Source organism: Notamacropus eugenii, chromosome 1 (genome assembly GCF_028372415.1).
Source record: "Notamacropus eugenii isolate mMacEug1 chromosome 1, mMacEug1.pri_v2, whole genome shotgun sequence".
In the NCBI taxonomy this organism is placed as follows: domain Eukaryota; kingdom Metazoa; phylum Chordata; class Mammalia; order Diprotodontia; family Macropodidae; genus Notamacropus; species Notamacropus eugenii.
In genome coordinates this window covers 369,338,923-369,346,590 of record NC_092872.1, presented here as the reverse complement: position 1 = coordinate 369,346,590, position 7,668 = coordinate 369,338,923, and positions in this window count along the sequence as shown.

Below are 7,668 nucleotides of genomic sequence, written 5' to 3'. Positions count from 1 at the left end.
TGTGACACCATGTGATGTCACAGACAGTGAATGGAGATAGTTGAAGATGATGGCCCCTGAGTTGGAATTGTGTTGTCAAGATAGTTAGTTAGTAATGATAAGCATTGAAAGTGGCCGTGTTCCTATTTAGGTTCTAAATTGTTTTTGAGAGTATGGTTACAGAAGTTTTTATGGTCCAGAGCTGAATTCAGGATGTAATTTAGGGAAGTGTTTGAATCAGCCAGAATCTGATTACTTGAAGAATAATGAGATTTCAAGGGCAATATACTCCCTGCCTTTTCATGACCTGTTCTTTGGCCCAGATTGGGAAGGTAGCACATCTAAGATGCAAGTTCCCGATTTGAATCCTGCCTTTTGGTTTGTTAGTTTAGTAGCATTCAAATGTGTGGCTCTTGAGGCTGACCAAGTCACTTAAACACTCGGAGTATCAGTTTCCTCATCTATGAAATGGGAATAATGCTTTCCAGGACCTACTTCACAGTGGTGTTGAGTAGATAGATGGGACTTTTTTAAACCTCAGAGTACTAAATGAATTGGAGCAGCTAGGGGGTGCGGTAGATAGAGCGCCAATGCAGAAGAAGGACCTGAGTTCAAATCTTACCTCAGACACTTGACACTCACTAGCTGTGTGACCTTGGGCAAGTCACTTAACCCCAATTGCCTCATCCTGAGTCATCTCCAGTCATCCTGATGAATATCTGGTCACTGGATTCAGGTGGCTCTGGAGGAGAAGTGAGGCTGGTGACCTGCACAGCCCTCCCTCACTCAGAACAAAGTCAAGTGCAAATCATGTCACCATTTCTCTGATGGCATGATCTTCAGCAATGAAGGAAGAACACACACACAGGTAGCCACAATAGTGATCATATTTATATGATGAATACATTGGACAGCTACAAAACTCAGGTCCTTTTCTTATTCCAAGTCCAGTGATTTTTCCACTACATTATCCTGCTTCTCAGTATTGCTGGTACCTAATAGGTAGTGTGTAAACTTGGTCTTCTCTGAGAGTGAGTTTGATCAATTGATTAGAGAAATATAAGACTAAGATCAAGGTTTTAGATAAGGGACTTTAACTGATAGAGATCACTGATAAGCTATGCCAGCTTTTTCCATTCTCATTTTGAGTCTACACAATAGGAAGTGAGGTTAGCTGACTTGGAGACGCTCTAGATTATGAGATACAGTGAGTTTTAGGTTACAGTCTCACTGACCATTCCCAGATCAGACCATTAGCTATCTTGCTACCTGTCTTGTCATTTGTTACAACCTCCAAAGATGAGGTCCTAGAGGAGCTAAGCTCCTCAAGCTTTGGAACTCTGGATCTTGTAGCCACGCTGTCCTGATTAGTGAGAGCCAGCCCAGATTAAACCATGCCACTTGACCAGGCCATCTTCTTGCCATCAATCACTGTTGCTGCATGGACCCACTAAACACCCTGGTTATAGATATTGTCTTTCTCTGTTACAATGTAAGTTCTTTGAGGGTCAGGGACATGCTTTTTCATGCATACCTTTTGGAGCTAATCGGTAGATGTTGATGTTGAATTGTCTAAATTGGGCTGTGATATACCTGTGTGTGTGTGTGTGTGTGTGTGTGTGTCTATATATGTATATGCATATATATGTACGTGTATGTATGTGTAGACATACTTGTAAGTTTGTTTTGAACTCTGGAAGCAAAGTACATTAAGAAATGAAGTCTCAGAAAATAAAGTATAGGAATTCTCCCTTCACATTGGACTCTAAAACCAGAGACCCAGTTTGGGGGTGATATGTGGGTACAGAGAATAACTCTAGGTTACACCATTTCAGGAGATTTCCAACTGAAGCTGCTGAAGAGAAACTTCAGAGGATCATCAAGTCTGAAAGATTCTCTTACTGTCATTGTAAAGCTCATTTTAACACTAGATCTAGGAAAAAAAACTGCTGAGGGTATTGGAAAAAGCGTACAGAGAGCTTGATAATAATGGAAATTAAAAGGATTGTCTATATCTCTCTTCAGCCCGAAGGATGAATTGTTGGTCCTAAAGCTGTATATATACAACTAGTAAAAGCAACTGTCTTTTCTCTCTTATTTTAATTGTTCCATTATTAATGATTATTTTTCACCTCATCTTCAGATAACCTTTAGATTCATAAGACAGACAGGAAATGTTAGAAGCTTTCTTGAGAAGAATCTTTTGCCGTAACATTCATTTGCTTTCTAGATACTTGAATGTTAACTGTCTCCAGCTCAGTCCCAGTCTGACCACTAGGTCTCAGTCAAAGGACTTGTTCTTAAAAGCAGGCAATGCTGAAGGCCCAGAATCAGGCTCAGAGTTCTCTTTCTCTGCTTAGTTTGAAGCAAAGAAGCTTTTATGGCCCCAGAGACTTAGAGAAAGTCTTGCAAAAAAGAATCAGGAAGTAAGCCAGTGATGTGTAGCACAAGAGATTTTTATTATAGTACATCTCACCTCACACAAGAGAAGGGCAGAAATCTAAAGTGAGATACCTCAGGGAGGGGAACATGGAGGACAGGGACAACAAGGAAAGGGTATAAGCAGGGAAGGTGCCAGACCTCAGGTGTGACATTCCTCCTCCAGAGCAAGAGGAGGAAATTTGGTGGTGGGTGGGAGGAAATAATGGACAAAATTGCTCTTTGAGCTAACTTCGTCAAATATGTCTTCTTTCACTTCTAGTCAGTGTGGGAGATAGCCAAGGCCCTGTTTCCTCCAACTGCAAAGAATCACTCAAAAATAACTCTCCATTAGGGCGACTTAACAGTAAAGTCTCTGGATATTGGGGGGATGGGGAAGGGGAAGAAAGGGAGCAGCTCTCATCTGAGCTCATCTGATTGGCTTCCCACCTCTGATGACATAAGCAGGGAGATACCAGGGATTGACCTGGGGAAAGTACCTATTGTATAAGTATGAGGCATTTATGTTTCCAGAAAAAGGCAAGAAATTCAGGCATGCCCTGAAGAGGGAGGAAGCATATCTAGAGTAGAGGCAATCTCTTCAAGAGACACTAGACCTTCCCCCACCCCCAAATCCAAGTGGTTATTGTAGCATATCAAAGTCATATCAAGATCAGTCCAACTGGGCAGTTCCAAACTGGTTTTAGGAATGTTGTAATCAATTATTAATGTAATCTGGACAAAGATAAAAACATTGCAATATAATCTAAACTTCAGGTACATATACATACACACCTATATATATATATATATATATATATATATATATATATATATATATATATATAACTAGTAAAAACAACTATGTCTTTTCTCTTATTTTAATTGTTCCATTATTAATGATTATTTATAGGTGTGTATTGTATATATTGTATTATATATTATATATAGGTATGTATGTATATGTATGTGTATGTATATATATATATATAACTAGTAAAAACAACTATGTCTTTTCTCTTATTTTAATTGTTCCATTATTAATGATTATTTATAGGTGTGTATTGTATATATTGTATTATATATTATATATAGGTATGTATGTATATGTATGTGTATGTATATATATATATATAACTAGTAAAAACAACTATGTCTTTTCTCTTATTTTAATTGTTCCATTATTAATGATTATTTATAGGTGTGTATTGTATATATTGTATTATATATTATATATAGGTGTGTATGTATATGTATGTGTATGTATATATATATATATATAACTAGTAAAAACAACTATGTCTTTTCTCTTATTTTAATTGTTCCATTATTAATGATTATTTATAGGTGTGTATTGTATTATATATTATATATAGGTGTGTATGTATATGTATGTGTATGTATATATATATATACATATATATGTACTTATAGACACATGTATTGCTTCAAAGATCTGTGGGGTCATCAGAGTAGTCAGTCAACACAGAAGGTAATCTTTCTACTAGACCATAGTAGATGGTCTTCCTTACCTGGGGTAGCCAACCCACTGATGAGCCTCCAAATTTATCTAGGCTGGTCCTTGAATAATAGACAATACAGTCTCCTGTTACACCCACAGTAGAGGCCATATTGTTGACATGGCATCTAAGAACTCAGGGTTATCTCTATGCTATGACAAAGCACCAGAGTAGGTAGGATTTCAGTAATGGAGGATATAACAATGATAACAACTTACATTTTTATAGTGCTTTGAGGTTTACAAAGTGTTTCCTCAAAACCATGCAATTATAATTTTTTAACTATGAATTTGATGAAAAAGTCAAAGGAATGTTGCAATATAATAAAAGCCTCAAGGGATTATGTTGATATATATGGATAGATAGATGATAGATAGATAGACAGACAGATAGATAGATAGATAGATAGATAGATAGATAGATAGATAGATAGATAGATAGATAGATAGATAGATACCAGATGAAACATTCTAGGACATTTGGGCACATTCTAGAATGTAAGTGAAATCAAGGTGGAGACAAGTGTGATACAAGGGCATAAGTGTGATACAAGGAACCCTCCCTGTGATGAAGAGGAAATGTTTCTTGAATGTCCTGAGTCTCTCTCCACCCTGCTACCCCAAGTGCAGGATTAAAGTATTTCTCAATATTGTTTCCCTTCTAAGGGTCCAAGTTACTCTTTGTCCCAAGGGACAGGGCTTGGTAGGAGTTAAACTTTAAACTCTCCCTCCTCTCATAAAAAAAGTTAATCCAACAGGCAGGTAAGAAGATGCTGAATGAGAAAGAATAAGTAAAACACAACAAAACAAAAAACTCAAACCTGAAAAGCCCCCTAATGTGATGGAGGGATTTCATGGATGGATCTTTCAAATTAAAAACAATGCAATGATAAAGGCACCTGAAGATGATGAATATATAACAAGGTTAATCAACAGAGTCAACCCTTGAATATTCATGCATGTTTTATCTTTGTGTTTCCTGATATATTTTTCAAATTTACTTTGTAAAAAGAAATTTACTTGCAATAACACTTTAAAATAAGCTTATAAGAGGAACCTATTTTGAGATTATACAGAAGTAAAAATTAAAGATCTAATCATCCAGCCCTGACCTCTCTCCTGACCTCCAGGCTTGCATTTCCAACTGTCTAATGGACATCTTAAACTGAATTCCAATAGATGTCTTCTAAAACTGAACTCATCCCTCCGTCCCCTAAGACCTCCCCTTCTTTCTTCCTAACTTTTCTATTTTTGTTGAGGCACCATCATCCTTTCAGTCACCCAGCATCACAACCCAGCTGTCATCCTAGGCTTCTCACTCTTGCTCCCTATAACCAATCTATTGGCAAAGCCTGTCACTTCTGCCTTTCAACTCCCTTGTATACTCCCCTTTCCCTTGACACTGATACTGCCCTGGTAGAGGCTCTCATCCCCTCACACAAGGACTGTTGCAATAGCCTGCTGGACAGTTTCTCTCTGTAGTTCAATCCATCTCCTCCACTCAGCTGTCAATTTGATTTCCCTAAGCCCAGGGCTGACTGTGTCACACCCTTATTCAATAATAAGCTTCCCATCACTTCAAAGATTAAATATAAAATGTTCTGTTTGGAATTGATTTACAATTGATTGGAATTTACAGCTTGGTTCCTTCCTACCTTCCCAGTCTCCCCTCTACATACTCATTGATTCAGTGACACTGGTCTCCTTGCTATTCCTTGCATATGATACCCCATTTCCTGACTCCAGGCATTTTCACTGACTGGTCCTCATGCCTGGAATTCTCTCTCTCCTCATCTCTGCCTCCCAGCTTCCTTCAAGTCTCAGCTAAAATCCCACGTTTGACCCTCAATTTAGTGCCTTTCTTCTGTTGATTTTCTCCTGATTGTCCTGTATGTAACTTGTTTGTACATACAGTCAATCCTAGGTCTAACTTTCCTGACTTCAAGCATTTCTGTGATGTTTTTAGTAACCACACTTTTACTTTCCCAGTGGCAACTGTGCACATACTCTGACACCCTTAAGGATCTCAAACAGAGCATGAAACAGATATAGTTGACATTTTTTCAAGCTGGTGGGTCCTTCATGATGGGGGTGAAGGACAGAATTTTGGAGGTGATTTCCAGACCTTACCAGTCTCAACCTCTACTCATAGCAGTGGCTAAAGTCCTAGCAACCTCTTCCTTGGTTTTCAGAGAGTGGCCAAGGCATAGAGGTTTACAGCAGTAATAGCATAGAGCACAATTCCCTCACACTTCCATCTGACACAGTGGAAGATAAGATTCAGGTTAAAAAATGTTTCAGTTTTAAGAATATTGCTTGCTGTATAGTATTTATAGTGAAGGCAGCTAGGTGGTGCACTAAGTAGATAAATCACCAGGCTTGGAGTCAGGAAGATTCATCTTCCTGAGTTCAGATTCAGCTTCAGATACTTACTAGCTGTGTGACCTTGGGCAAGTCACTTAAACTCTGTTTGCCTCAGTTTCCTCATCTGTAAAATGAGCTGGAGAAGGAATAGGAAACCACTCCAGTATCATTGTCAAGAAAACCCCAAATAGGGTCACAAAGAGTTGAATGTGACTGAACAATATCAGATGAAATTTAATGCTATTTGTGGTACTATAAATTTCATGTATTATTAAAAGTATATATTGTGTGAAATCAATGTTTTTTTGGAAATTTTTAAAAATTGAGATGTTAGCATGAAAGATCGTAGAATTCTAGAGAACTACTAGCAACTAGAACAAAAGTTTTCAATGATACTAATTTTGTTCTGTGTATTGTATCTTATGGGTCATTTCATGGTTACTGTGTGAGGAAAAGTGCATATTTCAGAATGAATGTTTGTTATAAAGAACTGTATGCAGAATAGTGTATTTTTAGCAATTTTTGGAAAAGATTACAGTTTTTGGTGGTTCTAGGAACCTAAGCCCCTATTTCTCATAAGTTCAATGTATTAACATTAGATTTTTTTCTTTTCCGTGGTTTTCTAGGACCGTTATCCCCAAGAAACTTGAGAATTGTCTGCAGTTGTTTCCATGTTGCCTCTCCCATTAGACAGTGAATCCCAAACACTTTCTCTGAGTCCCAAACACTTAACATGGCACCTGGCACATAATAGGTGCTTAATAAATGCTTGTTGCCTGCCTGACTGGCCTATTATTATATGTTAAGCAAATTCAAGCTATTAAAATTTTCCCTCTCATTTTGACAAATGAAATTAACCGCACATATATCCAAATGCTCCACTACATTCCATAAACAGAAGACCTAGCAAAAATACAAAGCACAGGAATACATAAAACAACAACAATACATATATGTATCAAATAACATTTAATGAGAGATGTAAAAAGTTTGGGTAGAAATATGCTTATTTGTTCTACAATTTAAAAAGTTAAAATTAGAGAAAAGGGTATATAACCATCTTGTGTTTGAGGTTTAGTATCTTATTCATTATCTGAGGAAAACTTGTAAAGAAGTGAGATATGTTTTTCTCACTTACACCAGCAACAGTAATAATATCTCTAGATAATAAATATGTGGTGATACTGCTCACATAAAAGCATACGATTATAAAGTAATTAAGCTGATTAAGAAATATGGATACTGGAACATCTATATACAAATGAGTACTATTTCCTTCAAAGCAGTTCTCTGGGAAGGCTTTTTTCTTATTAAAACAATTCTGGCTTTACCGAAAACATTTCTGGAAATCAACTTCATCCCAAATCCTCTTTCTAAGTCTCTGACCA